This window comes from Marmota monax, unplaced genomic scaffold (assembly GCF_021218885.2).
Source record: "Marmota monax isolate L192 unplaced genomic scaffold, Marmota_monax_Labrador192_F-V1.1 WCK01_AAM20220418_F8-fsc00125, whole genome shotgun sequence".
Taxonomy (NCBI): Eukaryota; Metazoa; Chordata; class Mammalia; order Rodentia; family Sciuridae; genus Marmota; species Marmota monax.
Genome location: NW_026695235.1, coordinates 2,130,925 through 2,157,570, shown reverse-complemented (window position 1 = coordinate 2,157,570; position 26,646 = coordinate 2,130,925). Strand labels below are relative to the sequence as shown.

The window sequence follows — 26,646 nt, the reverse complement described above, 5'->3', positions numbered from 1 at the left end:
TATTGTTGTATTGTTTCTGAGCTATTGGATTACATTTTTATTTTTATGGTTTTTTTTTTAATTTTCTGCATTTTTTGAAAAGGAGTGAGGGAACATATATAAAAGATATTTTGACAATCCAGAGCCTAAGTCCCCTTCGTATAACTGGGGGCAATCCTCCTTAGGAAGCTTGTCTACCCATCCACCCGATACAGAGGCTGAAAATGCCAAGATATCTGCTTTTGGCTAGCATACACGCTAGCTAGCCCTAGGTCACTTGGATCTCATATTGTCATTGCACTTTGCTTTAAGAGCAAGTGAGGCATACAAACAGGGATGAGAGTCAATCCTTCATGACAGTGGAAACAAAGTTCTGATGGGTGCAGTGATGCATGCCTGTAATCTCAGTTAGCTCAGGAGGCTGAGGCAAGAGAATTGCAAGTTCAAGGCCAGTCTCAGCAACTTGGTGAGGCCCTAAGTAACTTAGTGAGATCTTGCCTCAAAACAAAAAACAAGAAAGACCAGGGATGACATACTCAACGGTAAAGCATCCCTAGGTTAAATCTCCAGTACGAAAAAGAGAAAAAAGAAAGACAGAGTCCAGCCCAGGGGTTTCAGGATGTGAGTGGCAGTAGTTGCCGCAAGATCATAGTGGCCAAGCTTCAGGCTTCTTGCGATGAAGTAACTAGAATTTTCTGCCATAACAAAAGCAGATAACCACAGAGTTCCCTTATCAGGTGGCATAGGTAGTCAGGTGAGGGCTTGAACAGGCTATGAAGACACCAGCTGTTTCATGAGCAGGGGGTTCACCCTGCCACTCTACCATCCTTCCCTCCAGTGACACCTACACCCTCATGGGGGACTTCCCTGTGCAGGGAAAAGTCAAGCCTGGCTTCAGAGGGACCTGTTCACTGTGCTTGCACCAGCCAGAAACAGACTACTGGCTCTGTGTCCTCATTCTGGAATGGCCCTAAGGGCTGTGGGTAAGGGACATCATTCTGGAGGATAGAACCTGGACATTCTGTTGTCCAGTCTAGAAGGATGGTGAGATGGCTGAGGTAAAGCATTTTCAGATTCTTGGACAGAGGGCTGTGGCTAATATTAGATAGCTGGTCATGACCTTGGAAGGAACAAGATTGGAAAAGTAGCAACAGAGAGGTTTAAGAAGGAGATATGTGAATGGACATCTAGAAAAATGTCTGAAGTACATATTCACCAAAAGGCTTTCACTCCGAGTGGGAAGAGTGAGGAAGAAATGAGCAGATACAATGATCAGTCCTGTAGCTCTCAGGCAGCCTCCCCAGCTGCCCAGGTGATCGTTCATTGGATTCATGCACAAAGTGGCTGTGGAGGCTGGAGTGGAACCTGCTCATGGAACGGAAGCTGTGGACTTGCCTTCATCATGGCTAACCTGGCTGCTTCCAGGGCTGAAGCTCCACTTGCAAGGAGCTCCTTCCCTGGAGGCAACAGCCTGACCCCTGGTGGCAGATTGGCAGTATTGAACCCCCCCTTCATCTTGAAGTATCAGCATTTGTCCCCATGGAGAGAGCTGGACACTTATGATCTTGTTTTCTCACCAACCATGCTTCGGTCAACAACACCAACCTTGTTGCTTCTATCCAAGGAACACACATTACAGAAAAGAACCAAGTCAGTGGGCTGCTGCAGGTGTCTTTTACTGATCCTACATGATTGTCACCCAGAATAGCTGGGCAAACAGACACACGCACGGGCGCGCGCACACACACAAAAAAAGATGCAATGATGGTTTTGATTGTCCCTGATTTCAAGGGGGACATAGGGCTGCTGCTACAAACTGAGGCCAATCTGGAGATGAAGGAAACCAGGGGATTCCTGTGCTATCTCCTAAGTGCCACCATATTCAATGGCAAACGTCAGTGGAGAAATGCAGAAACCCTCTTCAGGCGTGACCAGCAAGATCTCAGAATGCTTGGTCTTCTTGGGGGTTTTTGTGTGTTCATTTGGTGCTGGGGATTGAATCTAGGCCACACGCATGCTTGGCAAGTGTTCTGCCACTGAGCTACACCCGCTCCCCACCAAGAACTCTTGGAATGAAGATTTGTATCATCCTATCAGATGCAGAACTCCAACCAGATAAGGTGTTGGCTGACTTCAAATGACATAAGGTAGTGGAGAAGGGAAGACAATATCTAACAAAATTTATTTGTTTATTTATTTTGTGATGCTGGGGAAGGAACCCAGGGCCTTGTGCATGTAAGATGAGCACTCTACCAACTGAGCTATATCCCCAGCCCAATATTTATCAAATTTAACCTCTTGACCAGATATGGAAATCAGCACTATTTTTCCTTTCTGAAATATATATGCTAACATTTTAACCATTCCCCCCCCTTCTTCTCCCTTTTTCTCACAATTGTATAAGGGATATATGGTAATGATTACCTGTATAAATTTCCCCAGAGGTTACAGAGCATTGAGATGGAATCAGGAGGGAATCGATGAAGAATTGTCCTGGCCCAGCAATCCCGAACCACAAGATGGACACCCAAAAATGGAATTTTGATCCAAATCTACTTTAAGAGCTGACAGCATGTTTCCAATGGTACGAATGACGGTTGTCTTATATTAGGTGGGAAGCATGAGTGTAGGACAGGCAGGACCTGTGTATTTTGACAGAGGACCACCGAAGGGCTCACTCTAAAGGGCAACTGTCATTTTTTCTGACTGTCCAGCCTAATTCTTCTACTTTATGAGTCTCTGAAGGGTGTGAAGGCAGCCACCTATGATAGACTTGGACTCGATTCCTGGGACGAGACACATCCACATGGACTTCAAATGAGCAGCCACTGTTGCCACCAAGACAGAATGGCAGAGGATTCAGCACGTGTGTGTCACGATGGCAGGAGGACTGAGATAAAGGAAGATGTTGCAACAGAGCCGGCAGAGGGGTGTGATCAGAGGCCTCCAGCTCCTCAGCTGCGCTGGCCACCTGGCCACGCAGGGTGGGTTGGGGCACCCATGCCCTCACTGGGGTGGGATTGTAGGCATTTCCCACTTTGCCTTCTAGCTCTGCCTCCTTCAGCCCTCCTGATTCTTCTATGAGCTCCCTATTATGGAAAATTGCTTTTCTGCTGAAGTCAGCCAGTCATTTAATCTCACAGTCACCTCACCATACTGTGGGATAAGGAAATGCCCGTTCTGGAACCTGACCTGACCTGACCCACACCTCAGGTCTGACATCCATGAGGAGGCTGCCTTGGACTAAACCTCTTTCCCTTCTTTCTCTTTCCACCCTTCAACAATCTGTTTTGATTCTGATTCTTGTTTAATCCTTCCAGTGGATTATTCAACCACAGGGCATTGGGGACCCCAGTCTCTCTCTGTTTGGGAAGAAAAGGACTCTAGACTTTGACAGACCCTCTTTGACATGGAGGAAAAGGCTCATGAAGTTTTGTTTCTGTGCTTCTAAGTTTCTGCCAAAGGTCCTCCCTTTTTGGAGAAGCCTCACATTCTTTCTTATTATAAAATTTTGCTCTGTTTTTATTCTTTTTTCCCATTATCTGATGGCCTGACTTCATGGCTGCCATTTTTGATACTAAAAAGGGACCAGTAATCTTCCTGCTACCAATTCCAGTGTCCAAACCCTTCTTGCATGGCTCCCAGAGCCCTCAGTAAGCATGCTGGCCTCTCTCAGTGGGTATAACTTTTCAGGGCCCTAGAAGTTAACCTTGCTGTTTCTGTTTAGGCAGGAGGTGGCGTGAGGGACACTATCTAAGGCTGCATCAAATATATTGGTTAATCCACCTGAACAAGAGCCCCAGGATGAGTCATACCAAGTGACCTCAAGCCGCATGCCCTCTCTTTCTGAAAAATCCAGATTTCCCTTCACTGCAGCCAAGGTCAGCAGCTTTGCCTTCTCCAGATAAGCAGAACTGCACAACTAGGTATTCTGAGACTCCACCATGACTACTAGGGATCCTTCTACCATTTCCCCCAAGGCCATTTGGAATCCTCATTCAAACAGGACTGGTAGTAACTCACTCTTGTATGCCAGTGTCCCCAAGGAGGACAGATGGGTTAGGTCTACTTTATTCTCCAGCTGGGTGACCCACTGTTCCACTTTGCTTCATAACTATCCTGGATCTAGCACTGACAGTCCTACATGTCAGGAAAATCCTCAGTCCCACGTAAACCAAGACAGTTGGTCACCTTAGCAAAGTGAAAAACAGAAATGTCCAGAAGTTACAGTCAGCAGAGCGTTAAGTAAAATGATTTGATGGCCTTGTGTTAGGATGAAGGCATCTTCTCTCTTTGTAACTACACCCAGCACATTTCCTTAGACCCACCAGTATGGGAAAGCCATTCTGTTCCCTTTTCATTGTAGCTTGAAAATATTCATAGGAGTCCTGGAGCCTGCTTTCTTCCAACCACATGACTGCAGAGTGAAGCGACCCCTACTTAGCTCCTTCCATCTTTTCTTCCCCCTCGTCATCATTTAGCTGATCTCCTCTGGACCTCCTCCAATTTATCTGCATCTTCTTGATATCAGGACTGTCCAGATTGAATGCCGCGCACATTTACGTAGTTTTCCCTCCTGTCTCATTATATGCCTTGGGCAGAAAATGCAGCAAAACCACCGTGTAAGCATCTGATCCAACAATTGTAATTGCTTTTCAGACACATGCACATACACGACTTTAGTCAAGAGAATTCAATGCCTTCTGAAGGTCAAAAACACACATCTCTTTTGGTTGGAAAAGACAGGGAAATAATGTATCATGTAACATTGATGAGCGGGCCAGCAGCACAAGCAAGCAGTGGGCAGAGTTCAGAGGATGCTGGTGGGGGGCTAGCTCCACCCCCATGAGCTGGGAGACCTTGGAGGAGAACTTTCTCCAGCCTGGCTCTCCCTTTCCTTGTGAATGAAAAATGAATGGGTTAGAGAGTTCATCACAGCAGCCCCTTCCATCACTGCTACTTGGGAAAAGACAAGTCCCGACTGTTTCAGGCATCTCAACCAGAGAATCTCAACAGTGAGCTTCAATCAGAGTCATATGAAATACACCTGCTCCTCCATCCCTCTTCCTGCTGCCCGTCCAGCATGTTCACATTTGGACAAAGGGGAAGAGGACTTCTACTTTATAAAAGACCTTCTAGTGATTACAGTGGTGACTGTGGTGGGCAGAATATTGTCCTCCTGCTAATCACAAGAACCTATGAATGTGGTAGGTTGCAATTCAAAAGAAAATTCAGGCTGCAGATGGAATTAAAGTTTCTAATTAAGTTGAATTTAAGATAAAGAGATTATGTTGCATTGTCCAGGCAGGCAGTGTGATCACAAGAATTCTTAAAAGTGGAAGAGAGAGGTAGAAGAACAGATCAGAGTATTCAATAGGAGAAGGACTCCACCTACTGTTGCTCTTTTATCTGGATTCTGTTGCTATAACAGAATGTCTGAGAATAGATAACTTATAAGGAAAAGAAGTTTATTTTGGCTTATGATTCTGGAGGCTAAGAAGCCCAAGAGAGGGTACTAGCATCGGCTTGGCTTCTGGTGAGAACCTCATGCCAATTCCAAGGATGCAGAAAGTGGAAGGGCAAGTGGCAGGTTCAAAAGAGAGGGAAGGAGGCTGAACTCCTGCACCAGCAAGAGAAAGGCATTGACTCATTGATGAGGGCTCAGTCTCCATGATCCAAACACCCACAGGCCCCACCTCCAACACTGTTGCAGGGCCACCAAATCAGGAGCAGCCTTTAAGCAAGTCATGGTGCTAACTGAAGATGGAGGCAGGGGCCACAAGCCAAGGAATGTTGGCAGCCTCTAGAAGCTGGGAAAGGCAAGAAAACAGTTTCTCTCCTAGAGCCTCCAAAAAGAACACAGCCCAGCTCACGAATTGATTTTAGCCCAGTGAGCCCCATTTAGATCTCTACGATAACAAATGTGTGTTGCTGCAAGCCACAAAATGTGTGGTAATTTTGTTACAGCAGCAACAAGAAACAAATACATTGACCTCCATAGCTAATGTACAGGCATTTACACTCTCTTACATTCTCTCTCTCTCTCTCTCTCTCTCTCTCTTTCTCTCTCTCTCTCTCACACACACACACACACACACACAAAACACACGTAGTCATACACATACTCACTTGCACATGCTGTCCACACTCCCTCCCTCACACACATGCTACTTTACATACATGCTCACACATATGCCACTAGGAGCTAATCCACTCCACTTCCCTGGATATCATAGAAGCATACCTAAGGACTTCTCAGTGTCCCCACAAGAAAACTCTGAACCTCTACAAACTATGCCAAGACATACACAGCACTGAAACCAGCTATGGAACATTGAGGGGGCTCATTTGTCACCTCTCTGCTGTGATCTCAGCCCTGTGGCAACCCTGTGAAGCCCCTCCCCTTGAGTTATGCAGACTTGGCCCTTTCCCATGGGAGACCCTCTGCTCCTCACTCAGGCCTGGCTGAGATCCCATCCTGGCCTCAAGGAGACCCTTGTTTTCCATCCCACTCTGCACAGCCAACTCTTAGACTGAGAGGATGGCCAGGCCATGACCACACACCTGATCCTTTCCTCTCAATCATGTCCCTTCCCTCCTTCAAAACACATTTGAAATGCCTTTAGTGATGGCCAGATTTGACACTTTCTTCCACTCCCTCAACACTGGAACACTCTTTGTATTGCAGTTGATGGAGCTCATGGTGGGCAGCCGTGGAGTTGTCTAACGGGAAAGTACTGGCCAGAGTCAAGAGGCCAATGGGCCCATCATGACTGTGCCATTATTTTATTAAGGTCACTTAATTACATAACATGTCACTTCCACAAAAACGTTAGACTGCTCATCTCTCAATCTCACCAGAAGTGTTTCCCTGTTCTTTGGTGTCTCCGGGTTCAGCAAGAAGAATTTCTGTGCCCCCAGGAAATTAAAAACTCCTTAGGGGCATGAGTTGAGTTTCTGTTTATTTTAATGTGCCCCACACCTAGTAGAATGTACCATGCCCTGTGGGTGCCCAGTTACTGTGGGTTGACCAGCTGTTGCCCTCAGGTGAAGGCAGGGAGTCTCCATTCCAACACCGCAGACTACGAGCCCGCCAAGGAAGGAGACTGCAAGCAGCATGCCCTTGAGTCCTCTTCATGTCACCAGAGCCGTTTTGGAAATCGATGTCTAAATTTGTAAAATAATTTTTATCATCCTATAAAATAATTATTGGCATGATCATATCTTTATGCTGCGAGCATGTTTTTAAAGCAGAAGGAACTTCATGTGAGAGCTACGGGCCTCCTTCTCCTATTTAGAAGGCAAGCCTTGTGAGCTGGCTTGTGTCCTCCCAAAATTCCCAGGCTGGAGCCCTAACTCCCAGTGCCTCAGAAGGTGACTGCATGGGAGACAGGATCTCTGAAGAGAAGAATAAGTTAAAATGAGGTCAGTGGGGTGGACCTGATGCAATAGGACAGATGTCCTTTTAGGAACAGATGAGGACCTAGACACACCAAGAGGGATCCTATAAAGACCCACAGAGAAAGTGGCCATCTACCAGCAAGGAGAAAAGCCCCAGAAGAAACCAGCTGTCTTGGACAGCATTTTCATCGCTGTGACCAAACGACCTGACAAAAACAATTTAAAGGAGGAAAAGTTTATTTTGGCTCATGGTTCCAGAGGTTTAATCTATGGTTGGCTGACACATAGCTTTGAGCCCAGGGTGAAGTAAAACATCATGGCGGAAGAGTGTGGCAGAGAAAAGCAGCTCAGGACATGGTAACCAGGAAGCAAAGAGAGAGTTCCACTCACCAAGGACAAAATGTAAATCCCAAAGGCATGCTCCCAGTGACTTTCTTCCCCCAGCCACATCCTACACCCAATTAATCCACCAATGGATCAATCCACTGATTAGGTCACACCTCTCATAATCTGATCATTTCATCTCTGAAAATCCTTGCATTGTTTCACACATGAGCTTTTGGGGGACACCTCATATCTAAACCATAACACCAACCTTGCAGACACCTTGATCTTGGACTTCCAGCCTCCAGAATTGTGAAATAATAAATTTATGTTGTTTAAACCACCCAGTCTGTGGTACTTGGTTATGGCCACCCTTGTAAACTAATGCAACAAATATATACATTAGTTTTGTTTCCTTTAAATGTTTAGGAAAAGTATATCAACTCTGAAATTACATAGTCAATGCACGATTATTTGGGAAAAAATTAAAAAGAGAAATTTAGTGAATGCAACTTATTGTTGGAGCATGTGCTTCCAGAAATTTTTCCAAACAAAAACAAAAATAAATACATGCATGTAAAATATAGAAGTTTTGAATTGAATGATATAATCAGCTTTTTCACTAAGTATGCCAGTTTATTCCTTCATCTTAGTAATTATAAATTTAATTTTAATGGCTGCATAGTTTCCTAGTATAAAATGTAATTAAATTCCAAAATCAGTCCTCTGTTCTTTAATGTCTAGATTTTTTGTTGTTGTTTTTTAACATCTAAATAATTTTTGTTGTTGTTGTTCTGATAATGTATCTTTCATCCACCTTCGCACATTTCCCCCATAATTTCCTTAGAAGAAATCCCTAGGAGAATGCTCTATCAAAAAGGATCTAAGTTCTTCACTGTATCCTCAGCACCCCAAACCTCTGGCATAAAATAGAAGCTAATAAGTATTTGTTGAATTAACCAATATTGACAAAGGAAGAAGATGTAGTCACAGGATATCATTTCTAAGTCTATTTTAGAGGCCATACAATTAAGATTGATTCAAAAAACTAAAATCCTTTGTGAGCTGGGATAGAAATGAAGACTCATCCATGCCTTGAATTCATGGGTGTCAATTGGTGACTCTTACCTCGTTCCTGAACCATAGTGCTGCCTTTTCTAGGTGACATGTCTCCCCCAAATCTATGCTTTGGGCAATGTGTGGACCTAGAGAGAGTGGAAGAGTGGAAGTGGATTGGCCTGTGTCAGTTACCACTATCAGAAAAACAACAGGCTGGAGGTCTACTCGCAGCAGAGCAAATCCCTGGGTTCAATCTCTTGCACTAAAAAAAAAAAAAAACAATTATCAACCACAACAGAAAGAATAATGACAAAAAACTAAAGACACAGATTTACGCATACTCATCCCACCCAGCTCAGCTTTTCCCACCAAACCGGCACACAGTGCCTCCAACACCCACCTCAACAGAAATAAGAAAAGCAACCCTTTGTCTATATCAGTGAACCCTCTTTAAAGATAAAATACTTGAACCACGTATTTTACCATGCTGATGGCCACACATCTGTGTAAGTGCTCATGCCTGTCTAAATGGAGACATCCATAAGAAGTCACATGCCTGCCTTCACCTGTCAACTCCCTGTGAACTGGACAGCGCCCAGTGCATGCCAACCAGCAACTCAAATCCGAGGCAGTTTTCAGAAACGTGAACACAACGTTGTTTCAATTTATCTGGTCGTTACACACCTGGAATATTAAAAGGGTACCAATACAATTTGCATTAAACCTGATTTCAATGTTACATAATGTAACAAGCAGATGGAAACGTCACATGATTTTCCATAAATATGTATGACTTAATGTTTTATACAGTGAATAAAAATAAATTTAAGTTAATAAAATAATAATTTGTTAGATAGAAAATGGAGTTCAGGTCTGGCATGAGATTATTATCATTAGGTTTTTCATCTACATGAATGACCAACAAAACATTCAAAAACAATGCAGGCTAGGAGACAATTCCTCATCATGAGAGAAAACCCCACACGTTGCAGGATGGCTAGCAATCTGGGGTTTGACCTAGTAAGTGCCAGGCACAGCCCCAACACTGTGCTTACCAAAAAGTACCCCACAGGTTTCTAAACACTCTGGGGATAGAATTGTTCTCATGAGGCATCACTGCACATTTATCCTTACAATGGGATGCCCTGTCCACTCTACTGTGAATGAAGAGTGATGGAAGAAGAACGAAGAACATCTTCATTGATGTTGAATATATTAAACTCCACCCGAATTCACATTTAATATATTTATGTTTAATCGACACATGGTAATTATACATACTTTTGGGATCCAGTGTGACATTTCCATCTGTGTGTATAATGTGTAGTGATTAGACAAGAGTAGACGGTATACCTATCACCTCAAGAAAACATTTCTCTGTTTTGGGAGGATTCAAAATCGCCTCTATTAGCAATTTTAAAACATTCAATTAATTGCTGTCAACCACAGTTCACGGCCCGGTGCTGTGGAACACGAGACATTACTCTTCCATTCCAACTGTGCCTGCACCTGAGATTCTCTCCAGCCCTCTCTATTCCACCAAATTGGTTTTATCTCAAATGCCATTGATTGCCAGAAGCTCACTGAAGGGCCCTGTTGGGAAGGTTCTCTCTCTGCCTTTGTCTTAGCAAGGACAATCGCCCTCTCGATGCCATCATTGAGCAGGAGAGGAGGAAAGGGTGTCCTGCATGCTGGGTGTTTGCAGAGTCAGCAATCTTGTTCTGCACGTCTTTCACCTTTGTCTGAAGCCTAAAATCAAAATCGCTTTCAGGCAGGAAAAAAAATGCAACTGACTCATATCAAGTTTCATTTTCCCACAGTTTGCAAAATATTTTAGAATGTAGAACAAAGGGGGAATACTGGATTCAAATATTCAAAATCATGCGCATTTCACTGAACAAGAGAAACTCACTGACAGAGAAATAAAGCAAAAATCAACCATCTAGCAGATACATAAAGGCTGGTTTCTGTCAGGAGCAGTATGGAAGAATTTACATATATAAAGCTCAAAATGTTAAGAATTGGGTAAATTCTTGCCTTTAGCTTTAACTTTGGCAATGTTTCTTTTCCATGGCCTGCCCCCTGGTGGAGACATTAGTAAACTGCAAACTTACCTAAAATTGAATTCAATGCTATTAGAATCCAATACTAGCTCTAAGACCTTCTGAAGAAAGGTGGGGAAATGATGTGGCTACTGCTGGTGGTGGTGATGATGATATTGTTGGTGGTAATAATGGTGATGATGAAGGTGATAGTGATGGTGGTAGTAACGGTAAGGGTGGTGGTGATGATAGTGATGATAATGGTAGTGATAGTGATGATGGTTGTAGTTATGATGGTGGTGATGGTGATGATGGTGATGGTGGTGGTGATGATGGTGATGGTGGTGATGGTGATGATGGTGGTGGTGGTGATGATGGTAGTGATGATAATGGTAGTGGTGGTGGTGATGATGTTGGTGATGATGGTGGTGGTAGTGGTGATGGTGGTGATGATAATGAGCTGACACAGCTTTATGGGGTAGGTATTTTTTTGATGGCTATTTTTACACACAAGAACCTGAGCACAGAGAAATTTAGCACTTGCCTGTGGTAACACAGCTAGTAAGCAGAAAGAAACAAAGAGGTTCCTCCCACCATCCTGCTCTAAAATATGAATTAAACGAATTCTCCTAATAATTTGTTCCTAAAAAGAGTTCCATTAATGTTCTTTCTCAAAAGAAAAGTACAACTGAGGGGATTTAAGATCATCCAACATTCATACATGTGTATAAATTACCTTCATCAAACATTATTCCCTAGATTTACCAGTTCTCACTGGAGATGGGCAGGGAGAGGGAAGCAAGGCTGGGGAGGGAGTGTCTATGTTTGGAGGGCTGGTCTCTGACATAAGGTAGATGCGTTTGAGTCAGGAGGAGGATGTCTGAAGGCAGGAGGTTCCCAAGCAGTCCTATTTGCCCTGTTAATTTTCCAGAAGACTTCAAAAGGCATGTAAGGACTTGGGTGATTTTTCCACAGGGACAGTGGATTCTCTCCTTAAAAGGCTGAGGTGCATCTTCCCAAAGACCATGCATTGGTTAAACAGAACTCAAGAGTTCTGTTTGAGCCCCATTAATTTGAAGTCACAATGATGACAGTTCAACTACCCAGTAATTGCAATTTCCTCCCAAATAAACAAGACAGGCATTCAAGAAGAAGCTTGGAAAGTTTTATTTATTCATGGATTATATTTAACATAAGAGAGGGGGTGAGTGGAGAGGATGCAGGGGAAAGGAGTGGGGATTGGTTTTATCTATCATGATTTCCTCTGCGTTTGTCAGAGGAGATGCTAAGCAAATGTTTGGAGATAAATAACTATGGAAATGAACATATGAAATGTGTCAGGGGCATCCCTACAGCAAGAATTCTGATTCCACATTGGTAATTCATCATCAGTTTCTTGGTTTCCATGGATAATTCATCCAGAGTCATATCTAGTGTGGATTTTCCCCCAGATTCTAAAATCACCAAGAGGAGTCATCAATGTTGAGTGGAAGGGCAACATTAAGGTTGATATCCTTAATTATGATATCCCTATTACAATTTGTGCTTTTGCTTATGTTTAAAAACCTTTTCTTTATTCTTTTCTTATATTGTTTAATGCCAAAGAAGTAATGGTGCACCACCTTGGTGACCCTACTAATGGAGTTGTATCACAAGACGGGATTTGAACGTCAATGGTTTATTGCATGATGTGGTTGGTGACGATTATTTCATAGATAGTTCAGGTAGGGAGGGTTTAGATTGGGAGATCAGCGAGGGCCTCTCTGAGGAGACATCTAAGCTGAGAATTGGCTGCATCAAGGAAGCCAGCCATGGAAAATGAGGAATCAACATGTGTAGTGTCCACAGTGTGGACAGAAAGGGTGGGGATGGAGTACAAGAAGGAGAGTGGTAGGGGGGGAGTCCATGAAGGTCAGAAGGGACCTGACAAGGTGGCTCCTTCAAAGCCTGGGCAAGGATCTGGATTTTTATTTTGTGTAATGGACATGCCCCCAGGGGGCACAGAACAAGGGAATGTCACGATTTGATTCCTTTTATAAGGACACTCTGGCTGTCTGAGAAATGGGTTGAAGGAGGAAGACAGGACCACTAGGGGGCTCCTGGCAGGGGTCAGGCTGGCAATCATGGTGGCTTCTGTCAGGTTAGAAGCTGAGAAGACAGAGCAAGGAGGACAGGGTCAGGATGAGCCTTGGAAGGAGAGTGGGCAGGTCTTGCTTTCAATTAGCAAAATGGGGAAAAGAACAGAATCCTGGATTTGATCTGGGGCCTGGGTTGTTGAGTGGACACTGGGTCACGAGTTCTGTTTGAGCCCCATTAATTTTGAGGTGCCTATTGAACCTTAGGGAGGGGTTTCACACCTAGCAGTAGAGATGCAGGTCTGAAATTCTGGAGAGAGGACAAGCTGGAGGAACAGTGCTCCCTGCAAGTTGGTAGCAAACAACAAGCATTTGCACTGCACTTCACAGCTGGTGACACTTCACAGCTGGTGGCACTTCACAGCTGGTGGCACTTCACAGCTGGTGGCACCTCTGTGAGCCTCCGTGCATTCATCTTACAGCAATCTCAAGGGGCAGTTACTGCTCCTGCGGGTTTACTGATTAATAATAATATTTTCCATTTGTATCTCCCTTTAGAGTTGCTACAACACTTTCCCCAGACTCTGTCTCATTTTGCTCCTTTTAACAGCACCAGGAAATTGTGTCCATTAGCACAGCAACTAGACCTGACATAATTCATACCTATCAAGGCACAGGGATGGTGACAGTGGTTTGCACACCTGTGGTATTGCTCTAATGCAGGCAAAGTCGTGTGCTATGTACATAAGAGCCCTCTGCTGTTCAGAGTTGTTTGTCCATTAACTCAGATTTTTCCACTGAACAAAATAAAAGTATTGAATCAGTACTTAGCTGGTATGCTTTCCTGATGTCTGGGTAGAGTGGCATTTAAACTGGGCCTGAAAAGATCTAGATACCCAAAAGGAAGGATTTAGGTTGTTTTAGTCAGCCTTTTTGCTTCTGTGACCAAAAAACCTGACAAGAACAATTTTAGAGAAGGGAAAGTTTATTTGGGGGCTCACAGTTTCTGAGGTCTCAATCTATAGATGGCCAGCTCCATCACTGGGTGCCAGAGGTGAGGTAAATACCATGATGGAAGGGGGTGGTGGAGGAAAGCAGCTCAGGACACGGCACCAGGAAGGAGAGAGAGACAGAGAGACTCCTCTCACCACAGACAAAATATATGTCCCAAAGGCACATCTCTCCATGACCCCCATGACCCACTTCCTCCAGCCACACCCCACCTGCCTACAGTCACCACCCAGTCCATCTCTGTCTGTGGATTAATGCACTGATTAGGTCTAGGCTCTCATAACCCAATCATTTCACCTCTAAACTTCCTTGCATTGTCTCACACATGAGCTTTTGGGGTGGGGGGATATCTCATATCTAAACCATAACATAGGGAGAACCTCTGTGACGTAGAGATTGCAGAAAGAAGTGACAAAAGGTGTGCCAGGTAGAAGGGACCATTAAAACCAAGAGCCTCATAGACTCCAGGGCTGGAACGAGAGCTGGAGGGGGCCCGGCAAGGTTGGCTAAAGGCCCTAGCACCAGCCAAACCTGGCCTTCAGTGGGCTGGCTGGGAGGACCCCAGAGGACTCATTAACTGGACAATAGCAGAGATGATGAGACCTGAGCTTTGAGGATGATCCAGGAGGCATGCAGAGCCCCACTGAGGGGAGGGAGGGGCAGGAGGAAGGAAAGTCATCTAGGGTCCTCTTGCAACCACCCACAGAAAACAGCAGGTTCTCAGCTGGTGCTGATGTCGTGGAAAAGAAAACAGGGCAGTGTTGAGAAGAAGGAAGGAAGAAGGGAGATGGCTGGGAGAATAGAGGAACTGCACACAGAAGCCTCGAAAAAAATCCATTTCTCAACAACACTAATGCCTCTTTCCTCACTCCTAGGCCTGGCTGGCTTACCACCTAGGCTCAGGAGCATTATGAACCCATTAGGGGACATTTAAAACTGTCTGAGAGCATCTGTGGTTGGTAAAACGGCTTAGGGTGGTTCCTGGCATCTATGAGGAAGGAACCAGGGATGGCAAACACCCTGAAGTATTTAAGGAAGTCCCATTCCATGCAGAATTGAGTGCAAACACCGTACAGGCTTGTACTTTCTCTACAGTGACAAAGACCCACCATTGAGGGGCACTGCCATGATCTGCCCCTATAATCCCAGCTTCTGCAATGTTCTCTGAGCCTGTCCTTGTCTCAGTCTTGGGTCTTGCATCAGTATTCTTCAAGGTCTTGGTTCTGTCTTAGTTTTACAGCACTTGTGTTAGTTCATTATCTGTTACTATAACAAAATACCTGAGACAATCAACCTATAAAGAGAGAAGGTTTATTTTAGCTCACAGTTTCAGAGGTTTTAGTCCATGATAAGTTGGCCCCATTGCTTTTTGGGCCTGTGGCAAGGATCATCATGGCAGGAGTACATGGTGGAGCAAATCTGCTTACCTCATGGTTGAGGTATAAAACAAAGAAGAAGAGACTGGGGTCCTGCAACTCCTCAAAGGGCACACTCCCATGACCTAAAATCTCTCAATAGGCACCACCTCCTCAAGTATCTGCCACCTCCCAAAGCCACCCCCCTGGGAAACAAACTCAAAGCCACCACCCCAGGGAACAAACCTTTAACACATAGATCTTTGGAGGATATTTAAGATTCAAATTCAACACCCGCCTTTCCTAAGGATCAGAGTCCTGTTCCACAGGCTTCCCTGAGACTGCTGCTGGACTACCCAACCTTTGGGCACAGAGACATCTGCCCCTGATTTCCAGTAGCCATTCTTTGCATGCCCACTGGATGTGCCGACCCTTAGACCCTTCCTTAGCATTTGCCAGGGACCTGCCTCATCCTGGCCATTGGTCTGGTTCTAGGTCCCAGACACTTCCAGTCTGCCCCACTCTGTAACAGTCACTGAGAAGAACAAGATTCATGTCAAGGAGTGCAAATATGTTCCACATACCAGCCAACACTTCCTCTGGAATGACAATCCACCACCCATCGGAACACTTCAAGAGGGGATGACTACAGCTTCCCCCAAACCCCCTTCCTTTCAAACTTCCCTGCAGCTTTTCTTGACTTAGGACTTTCAGGGAAACATGGTGAGTTTGCGGGACACAGCTGACTTGCATACATCACGTTTCCTGGTCACACAATCACTTCCCTACCTCATTCCTCAAACTCTTCCTAAAAATTAGCAGAATGTGGTAGACAGACTCAGCTCCCAAGGACACTAATGCCCTTACCCTCAGAACCTGTGGATATGTTCCCTTACCTGGCAAAGAGACTTCGCAGAAGGGGTTACAATCAAGGATGTTGGGGTAGGGAGGTGATCCTGGATTATCCAGATGAGCCCAATTTAATCCCATGTGTCCTTAAGAGACATGGCAGTCAGGATGCTGAAGGTGGAGAAAGGAGCAAGAGCTGAGGTCTCCAGAGGCTGGAGAGAGGAAGAATCTGTTCTGCATCTTCCTCACAGAGGGAGTTCAGCTCCGTGAGGCCCACATCAGACTTCCAACCTCCAAGACCGTCAGATAATGAGCTGGGGCTGGTTTAAGCCATGGCATTTGTGATAATTTGTTATAGCAGCAATAGAGCATTAACGCAGGAGGAAGAATAGAGAGATGAATTACATTTTGGGTTATATTAATGGCTTATAGTTACATGGCATTAATTTGGTATAAATGGGGAAACCTTAGAGGGTTTAAAGGAATGAGATTGAAAAAGGAAGATGCTCCCTTCACTTTAACTACCCAAGAGAGGGATCAAGTGGAACATATTTCACCAACCCTCAAAATTGTTTTCCACAAACGTGTGCACAACGCCATCTTCTCCTGAGCTCCTTAGACAAGAGCACAGTGGGTTCTCAGAGACAGACAAGGCAGTAGACAGGCAAGTTCTCTGAGTCCACAGAGGCTGAAGTTAAATTCTCCTGCTGGGGTGCTGATGCATTTTGGTCTTAGGCAACACAGCCTGTTGGAGGGTTTGGGGGTGGGGAGATTGAACCCCAAGTCACTAAAGGTCTTTCTCCCCTGCTTCAGGCAGAAGTTCTAAACCTCTGTCCTTCACATGGGTGAGAAACAGCACCTCTTGCAAAGTTGGATGTGCCCAGGGACCCCCGAACACAAGGCTTTGAAGGCCCAAGTTCCTGTGCCAATACTTTTGTAGTCTTAGAGCTCTCAAATTACCTGCTCCTTTCTCCATGTTTTAGGAACTTACCAAGAACCATATTCACACCTGGGGATGAAAGGAGGCATAAGGAGCCCAGGATTTCGTCCCTGCCCACAAGGAATTTAACATCTCATTGAGGAATAGAGACCAGCTCACAAAACTTTCTTCCCATTTCCCAGAGACATCGTTAAACCAAACTGGGCATATATAAATCAGAGCCAGGTTGCTTGACACAACTAGAAAGGTTGTAGGATTGGGGAAGAGAATGGTAACGCTCTGAGAGTGAGTGTTACTTTTCAGAGTTTGCCCCACTTATTTGACCCTTGTTTAAGTAGAAGTTCGTGGTCGCGATACTCTGTAGTCTATACCTGGAAAGACCTTTCCCATCCAAGAAGCACACACGGTAAGGCCTGGTGGGAAGGTCGTGAAGTGGTGAGAGGAAAGGCACCAGCAGACAGAGGGAAAGCCAGAGGACGACCTGTCCGGCATTCGCACTCTCCCATCAGACCATACAGGCGCAGGCACTGCCTCTGCCCCTAGCAGCCGCACGAACTTGACCTGTTCAGTTCACCTCTCTGGGCCTCAGTGTCCGCACACATAAAATACGAATGATGGTAGTTAGTTCCTGTCTTGCAGAGTTGTTATTGGAATTAAATATGGTGGGATAACATAGGGCACTCAGGACCGTCCCTGACACAATGCAAGGTTAGTGTGGCTGATGTTAGGAGTCTGGAGGGGACAGAATGTGAAGGGCTTTTAAGTTAGGTAGGAAAGTGTGGTGCTCTGGGAAAGGATCGAGTCTCACAGAAGTGGTTTAGTTTGTGTATTTTTCCAATACTAATTAATTCATACAAAATCAAGAACAAATGTATATACGTATGTCTGCATATATAGATATTCCTACACACTACATATATAGGCACATTATGTGTGTGTGTGTGTGTGTGTGTGCGGGCACATGCTGTTAGATGCAAAAGTTAAAGAATAATAACAGAACTAATCCTAATGGACCAACGACTCAGTTCAAGAAATCAAACATCACCCAAGCAGCAGAAGCTCATGCAGATCCCTCCCTGGCCTCTGGCCCTCCCTCCCTGTCCAAGGAGACCACTCCTTGTGTTTGGGCATTTAGCCCTCCCTCCTTTATTTCAGTAGTTTCACTCCATTTGTATGCTCCCTGGAGGTACTCTTAGTTTGTGGATTTCTGAGCATTATATGGATGGCGTTCCACTGTGCTTGTTTCTCTGAGACTTTCTTTTTTTATTGAACTTCAGATGCTGAAGATACCTATAGTGAGGTGTTGACCCCAGTTCATTCATCTTCACGGCTCCTCAGCCCTGCAGTCTGCACTGTGATCACATCCCACACTTCTTCATCCACTTGCTAACCAAAAAGGGCTGGGGATGTAGCTCAGTGGTCCGGTGCCCTAGTCCAATCCCTGGTGCCAAAAACTAAAAAAAAAAAATAAAAAAAAATGAGTTCAATTCCCGAAAGAAAGAAAGAAAGAAAGAAAGAAAGAAAGAAAGAAAGAAAAGAGCCAGGTGCAGTGACAGTGGCTCATGCCTGTAATCCCAGCAGCTTGGGAGGCTGAGGCAGGAGAATCGCAAGTTCAAAGCCAGCCTCAGCAACTCAGCGAGGCCCTAAGCAACTTAGTGAGACCCTGTCTCTAAACAAAATTTTTTTTTTTTAAAAAAAGGAAGTCTGGGATGTCTCAGTGTAGTGGTTAAGCACCCTCGGATTCAATTCCAGGTAACAAAAGAAAGAAAAGAAAATAAAGAGTTGGCTGGGGACATAGCTCAGTTGGTAGAGTGTTTGCCTCATATGCACAAGGCCCTGGGTTCAATCCTCAACACCACAAAAAAAAAAAAAAAAAAGGAATGAAAAGAAGCCTCCAAGGCAGTTATGTGTGTGGCCTGGTACCTGCACAGGGGCTTCCAGGTGGCAGTGTGCTCCAGCTGTCCTAGATGCTCACAAGCTGTTTCTGAAATGATTGGATTAACTTGTTGCCCGCCCCCTCTATATGAACATTCCCTTTCTTCATATCTTTCACCTTGAATCTGCTTGGCCATAGCCGAGGGGAGAAGCCCCTTGCCAGGTTAACATGGATACCAGAGCAGAGGCCATCATCAGGGACCTTCCTAGAGAGGCCCCTAGATCTAGCAGGGAGCATGCTTCTGGGGGGAAAGAACCCCTGCGTTATGAGTTGGTTTACACCAACCCCGCTCACAGTGCTTAGAAGGCACCTAAGAGTCAATGACTTGGGAATTGCAACATGTTCCCTTGATTCGGTGGAAAGGAACTAGCTCTGGGAAAGGTACCACACACTTCAAACCCAATTCCCCTTGTCTGTAAATTGGGCGTCATTATCTGCCCTGGTAGAATTGTTGTGTGGCATAGCAGGTAATGAACGGAAATGGGCCCTTGGCACCTATAAAACTAGACATAAATGTTGAGCTGCTTATGAGCAAGAACAGGTGACAACCTGTTCTTCACATCAGGCTGGAGGCAGGTCTGAACACAACCAGCCCACATGGTGCTTCCTGCTGACAGCTGGAAACTAAGTTTGAAATGGTTTGTTTTGTATCAGCAGGACTTTCCCCAAACCGTTGGCTTCCTTTACCTCCTACACAAGTCAACAAAACGGCCCCCGGGGAGAAGGGCAGAAAGGGCAGACAGGTTTCCTGAGAGGCCACATCTCCCCCTGCAGACCTGGCCAGCCCCCTGCACCAAGGACATGGCCTCATCCTCATCGGCCCTCAGGTCTATATCAGATCTTCTCCCTCCTGGAGTACCAACCGCTCTGAGAAACATGGACCCCCAGCAGGAACTGATTTCAGGAATTGCTATAATATCCCCCTTTCGTGAGGAAAAGAAATGTGTTCGTGAACAACCCTTGTAAATCCGTGGGAATCCAAGTGCAGAGGTGGATGTTCTGACAAGGTCTATCTTGGATGCTTTTAGAGAAAGTCTTTAATTTGTAGACAACAGCAGAGCTCACATGAGAACCCAGAGCTGTGACTTCAGGAAGCTCTGTCCCCAGCCAGCTCAAGCCACTATAACAAAGTCCCAAAGGCTGGCCATGAAACAATAGAAACTTGTTCCTCACAGTTCCAGAGGCTGGAAGTCCAAGATCAGGGTGCCAATATGTTCTAGTTCTAGTGATGACTCTTCCAAGTCACAGCCAACCACTCACGATAGGCCCTCGTGGTGGAAAGAGGAAGAAGGATGAGAGAACTCTGTGGGGTCCCTTTTATAAGGGTGCAAATCTCATTCATGGGGTTTCCACTTTTAGGACCTGTAACCTCCAAAAGGCCACTACCTCCTAATACCATCACGTTGGGGATTAGAATTTGGCAGGGTGGGATGGAGCCAGTGGGGTGAGGGGACACATCCAGTCCATAACACCCTCCCACCCATGGGCACAAGGAGAGCTGGGCCAGCAGGTGCTCTGCAGCAGTGTTCCCATGCCTCCAAACACCAGGAATGACCAAAACATCCGTCAGTCCTCAGTCCGTAACCAGGGAACGCTTCCACGGAGCAGCCGTCACCAGCACAGGTGATGGTACAGCTGGGACCTCCCAGCAGAAGAGGCAGCAATGGGCAGGGTTCTCAGGGGAAGGGCAAATGGCAGCTTCACATTTGAGGGCCACCATGGCTGTGGCTGTCACCTTAGCTCAGAGGGAATGTTCAGCTTAACCCGGGTCAGGGACAAGTCTCCCCTCCAGCCACCATGCCGCACACGTGGAGTCAAGGTTCACACAGTTGTCCTGCATGGTTGAGTGTCCATACCTGGCTGGCAAACTCTGCTCCCCTTCGCTGCCCCTCTCAGCCCACAGACCTTCTGGCCTCCCCCTCCTGCTGGGCACCCTCTCCCGAGCACCCAGGTGTGCCTCTCCTGTGCATCAGAGACTGTCTCTGGGAGAAGCATCCATTCCTATCCATGGACTCTGAGATTCTGACCCATTCCTGTGTGATCTGGGGCAGCCTCAGCAGAGGGAAAGCAAGGTACACGGGAAGCCATCTGCCTCTCTGCTTTGAGAGGTAAGCTGGGTCCCCCGGGGTGGAGCTATTGGAAGGTGGTGGGAGCTTTCAGAGGTGGGGCCTAATGAGGAGGCCTCAGATGATGGGAACAGGTCCTCAAAGGTGATTGTGGGACCCTGGCCCCTTCCTCTTTCTCTAGCTTCCTAGCAATGAGGAGACTGATTTTGCTCTGCCCTATGCTCTCACCATGATGTGCCATCTCATCACAAGCCCAGAGCAACAGAAACAAAATAAACCTCTTCTCTTTATAAGTTAATTATCACATGCATTTTGTTATAGTCATAGAATGATGACTAACACATGGAAAGATGACTTATGCACAAGAGATACATTCTAAGATCCCCAGCAGGTGCCTGAGACTGTAGCTATTACCAAATCCTATATATACTGTATCTTTTCTTGTGTATACACATCTATGATAAAGTTTAGTTATAAATTAGATACAGTAAAAGATTCATAGCAATAACTAAAAATAAAATAGAACAATTGTAGCATATATTGTAAAAAAAATGCCAGCATTACTACTTTTGCACTTTGGGACAATTATTAAGCAAAATAAGGATTACTTGAATATAATAAGCACTGTGATACCCGGACAGTTGATATAATAACTGAGACAGCTATCAACTAACAGGTGAGTAGCACATACAGTGTGGATATGCTGGTGTACATCTGCAGTGAGTGGGAGTGAGAAAAGAGGGATAGGGCTGCTGTTGGTGATGACATGCTTCCTGGTGTTCAGAAAAGAATGAACCAAGGCTGGGGGTGCAGGTCAATGGTAGAGCATTTGCTCAGCATGCATGATCCCCATCACCACAAGAAAAGGGGGGTGAGGCATGGAGGGAGGGATAGGATGAGTCACTGAGTTACTTTGGAATAATTATTGATCATCTACATGGTCTGATTTTTGAAGTCCACACATATTTTAGCTAATGGATGAGGATCATACCTTTCTAAGTTTTTCAGAAATAAGTGAAAAACTGGGGTTCTGCTTAAGATTTCACGAGTCTGACATGTCCTTTCTACTGGTCCATGGTGTCCTCCCCTTCCCTGGGACAGACCTCCACCAGTCCTAACACTGCTGGACTGGGGAAGAGCCCAGCAGCTACTGCTTGGCCTCTGATGTCCAGAATCAAGCCAGCAAGGCCCCAGCACAACCTGCTGGCGCTGGGCGCTCTCCAGCAGGGATTGGGCTGGTCTCCTCCACAGCATCTTTGCTGGAGAAAAGATTGGGTCCTGCACCTCTGCCCCTCACCTCCCTTTCCTTCTCAATGCATCTATCCAACCAAAAATTCTCTGTGAAATTGTGGGAAAAGTAGAACTTTGAGATGTGGGGGAACAAGAGTCCAAGGAGAGTCCCAGGAGCCAGGAGCAGTTCCCAGAGTTTACAGTTCCAACACGTCTGACATCACTTTGGCTCCCATCTCTTCATTCCTTCACCCCTCCACTCATTCATCCCATACTGTGTCAGTCAAGATGCACACAGCACACCATGCAGAACGAAGCACCGCCCCTCGTCCTTGAGGAGCTCACATACCCGTGGAGGAGACAGACTTCAAACAGTCCCATTCACAACAGAAGGTCCAGAGGCTGGAAGCACTACAGGGGAAATAATTCGGACAAGGGAGGAAGAAAGCCTGGAGTGTGGCTGGCCCCATCATAGAAGACCTCTGAGAGGGCAAAATGGCAGCAGAGACTTGAACAAAGGGAAGGGTGTTTCCAAGGCAGAACCCAGCACCTGCTATGAACTCCAAGAGGCTGGAGATGTTACTTAGGAGACACAAGCCCCTGGGTTTGATCCAAGGCATGGCAGAAAAAAAAAAAAATCTAAGAACATCAGTGTTTCTGGTCCATGGGTGCAAGGAAAAGAGTTAAAGAAAATAAGAAGAAATAGCAAAGCTTGGACCATGGAATCCTTGTGGAGCAAGAACTCCAGATTCTTTTGTTTTTAAATGAGATGGCAATCCATTGAAGAGTTTTGAGCAGAAGAATGGCAAGGCCTGACTTTTCTTTTAAACCTGGTATCAGCCGGGCATGGTGGCCCACACCTCTAATCCCAGCAACTCAGGAGGCTGAGGCAGTAGGATCCTGAGTTCAAAGCCAGCCTCAGCAATGGTGAGGTGCTAAGCAACTCAGTGAGACCCTGTCTCTAAATAAAATACAAAAAAAAAGGACTGCGGATGTGGCTCAGTGGTTCATTGCCCCTGAGTTCAGTCCCTAGTACCCCCTTCCCCCACAAAAAAAATCCCTAATGTGAGCCCATCCACACCCAGTCGGCTGACTGCTCTTTTCAGTACCTGAGTCACGGACCTCTGGGGCAGGCCCTTCTCCCAGTCCTCTTCCTGGAGCCCAATCTTCTTTCCATCTCGCCCAGCTGTTGGCCCCATTTTTCTAGGGTGTCCACTCACCCCTCCTGCCTGCAGAGCCGCCAGCTCCACGATGTACTTCCTCATTTCTTCAGCCTCCCATCTGTCAACTGCAACCAGCCAACAGCTCAAAACGCATATTTGCATCTCACCTGCACCCGTAGAATGAAAAGGAGGGGACGGCTGTCATAAACAAACAATTGTAGGTTAAGAAGTTTAAAGCAAAGAGAAGGAAAGAATCATCCAGACCTAACTCAATATAGATTCCACCGCGGGCCGCGATGCTGAGATGCACACACTGACAGCAGGTGTTCAGTTGTGCTTAACGCAATGACCCAAGACTCTTTGTGAACAACTTTAGTTTGCTTTGTACTTTGGTGCTAGGGATCAAACCTAGGCCCTTGCTCTTTGCAGTCATTTTCAAGTCTCACAATAAGAGGATCCTTATGAAAAGAGCCCTCTACATTGCTTTGAAGAAATGAGGACCTGGGAAGCAGGCAGGGGAAGTAGCTCACCAAGTTCTCATGGCTGCTAAGTGCCACGGCCAGGGCTCCATCCCCAGGACTCTCATCAAGGCCTTTTCCAGCATCCCCACATTCCCTCTCAGCAAAGGCATATAAAAAGTTTGGCAATAATAAAATAAGTTTGTACAATACTTCTACCTAATGCAAATTAAAAAGCTGATTTGAGGAACAGAAACTTGGTGCATGTTGGCCCACCTACAAATAACACCAGAGAGAAAGTTGAATACTTAAAATAGACAACATCGCATGAGATCGCTCTCGTGAGACATTCAAGCATCATTTCTCCTCTGAAAAGTTTGAGAGGTTGCCTGTCAAAAATCTTATAGCCAGCCTTGGAATTTTAAAGACTAAGGTGAGCTTCTCCTGTACACCATTAAAATAAGCAATATTTGCGGTGGGTGATTGTTTGCAAAACATTATGATTACCCAGCCCCATGTGTTCTTCACAAAAATCCTGTGAAGGACTGAGAATCTGTACCATCTTTATCCCCATTCCCTGGGCAAGGACACTGAAGCTCAGGGAAATTAAATGACTTCTTAAAATCACACGATTGAGCCTTGAACCCCAGAATGCTGATTCTTTTTATACAGGATAGTAGAAACTGAAGCTTGGGGTGAAGATGATGATGCAGACTTGAATTCTGACCTTGCCGCATACTTATTCCCCATTCTTGGGCAACTTACTGCACAGATCCTCAGTTGATTCACCTATAAAATAGCAAGAATAAAATCTGCATGGCAGCTGCCATGGAGATTCATGGAGAGAATGTATGAAAAAGGCCCGGTTTGGTTCCTAACACAAAACAGGCACTCAGACAAGTGGTTTTTGTTATTACTGATATATGTGACTTCTTTTTATTATTCTCATTCACAGGTTGTCTAGATTTTTATTACACAACACACAGCTTAAAGACACAGAGAGTTCCTCCTTTCCTCTGGCCTCACTCCCTGATTCATTGTTTTGGGTTCTTATTAAGAAATATCATGGCCTGATGCTGTGGTTTGTCCCCCAAATACTTGTGTGCTAAAAGCTGGGTCCCCAGTGTGGTGGTATGTGAGAGGTGGTAAAACCTTTAAGAGTTGGGGCCTAGTAGAAGGTAGTTCACAGGACACCACCCCTGAAAGAGACTAATGCAGGTCTCATGGGACTGGATTTTTTCTCATGAGAATGAGTATTATAAGGGAGGCTGACACCTTCCCTGAATCCCTTTCCCATGTGTACCATTTGCCACTCATGTACACCTTCCTGCCATCATGATGTCATATACCATGAGGGCTTCACCAGAGCTAAGCTGATGCCAACCCTGTGCTCTTGAACTTCCAGAACTAGGAACCAAATAAATATCTTTTCTTTATAAAGCTCCCATCCTCTGGAATTTTATTATAGCAACAGAACCCAGATCCTGGTTTAAGCAGAGATTCACTTACTAAAAGAATCAGTTGAAGCCAGGCATGGTGGCACACGCTTTTAATCCCAACGGCTAGGGAGGCTGAGGCAGGAGGATCACGAATTCAAAGCCAGCCTCAGCAAAAGCAAGGCACTAAGCAACTCAGTGAGACCCTGTCTCTAAACAAAATGCAAAATAGGGCTGGGCATGTGGCTTAGTGGTTGAGTGCCCCAGGTTCCATCCCCATTACCAAAAAAAAAAAAAACCAGAAAGAAAAAGAATCAGTTCATAGGCTCACCAGAAAGTAAATATGAAAGAAAAGAGAGCCAGCACTTCATTTATTCATGCAATAAATAGTAATAAAGTGGCTGCTATAAGCCAAGTTTTAGTGAGACCAATGGCTGACTCGGTAGGCAGGGCCCTTATAGTTATGGAGAAGACAAACATCAGACAAGTCTCTGGCAGCACCACCATGACTCAGACATCTCTGGTCCCCTAGATCATCGCGGGCTCAAAATAAGCAAATTGAAGCTGCCCTCTGCTTCCTCTATCTCTCTGCAAAATCATCTCCAACTGAGTGATCATCCAACCTAAGCGGAGAAAATAAGTCTTTAGTGATTCCTATCACAACTGCTCGCATTTCATTGCTGAGAATCATCACAGGGTCACACCAGGAGGACTGGAGAAATAATCCTTAATAGGGAGTCACTTTCCATCACTAGGTAGGGACAGCATGGATTTGTGGGGATCCTATGACCACTTCCGCTGCCCCAGAAAGAAGGTCAACCAGTAACCACATTTATGGAAAATGGCACAGGAAGGCTGGAAACAGAGATGGGAAGGAGAGGGAAAGGCCCACCAGGTGATATTCACAATCTTTGTTTCCCACAAAATAAGTTAAAAATGAAAACCCCTGAACAGACACATCATAATTAAAATTGTAATCCACCAAATATGAGTCATAAAAGCTTATGCATCCAACCCCTTAGTCTCACAACCTTAGTCTCACAGTCTATAAGGACAACCCTGATGGCTACACTAGGAGATGCTGACCAGTCCTCACCTCGAGTGAGTTTAAACACATTTCTCAGAAACTGGCTGATCAAATATGATAAAAATGAATGAGGCTCAGCAAGCCCTAATAGCATTAATGTTTATAATCTAAAAAATATACATAGGAAAACAAGTTTTGCCCCACAGGAATTACATATTGTTTCAAACTCCATGAGACATTCCCTAAATGTATTAAGCCACAGAAAGAATCACAACAAATTCCCAAGAGTAAGACG

General features: G+C 45.3%; 1 long non-coding RNA gene across 2 annotated transcripts in view; it reads right to left on the bottom strand.

Annotated features, from left to right (window-relative positions):
* Positions 1 to 24,048, bottom strand: part of LOC124089181 (uncharacterized) — a 43,638-nt gene extending 19,590 nt beyond the window's left edge. For both annotated transcript variants that reach the window (XR_006850651.2, XR_009226224.1), the window contains exons 1-2: positions 23,961 to 24,048; positions 23,377 to 23,597 (exon numbers count right to left, since the gene is read on the bottom strand). This is a non-coding gene — a long non-coding RNA (uncharacterized LOC124089181). The remainder of the gene's footprint in view (positions 1 to 23,376; positions 23,598 to 23,960) is intronic.
* Between the last annotated feature and the right edge of the window lie 2,598 nt (positions 24,049 to 26,646).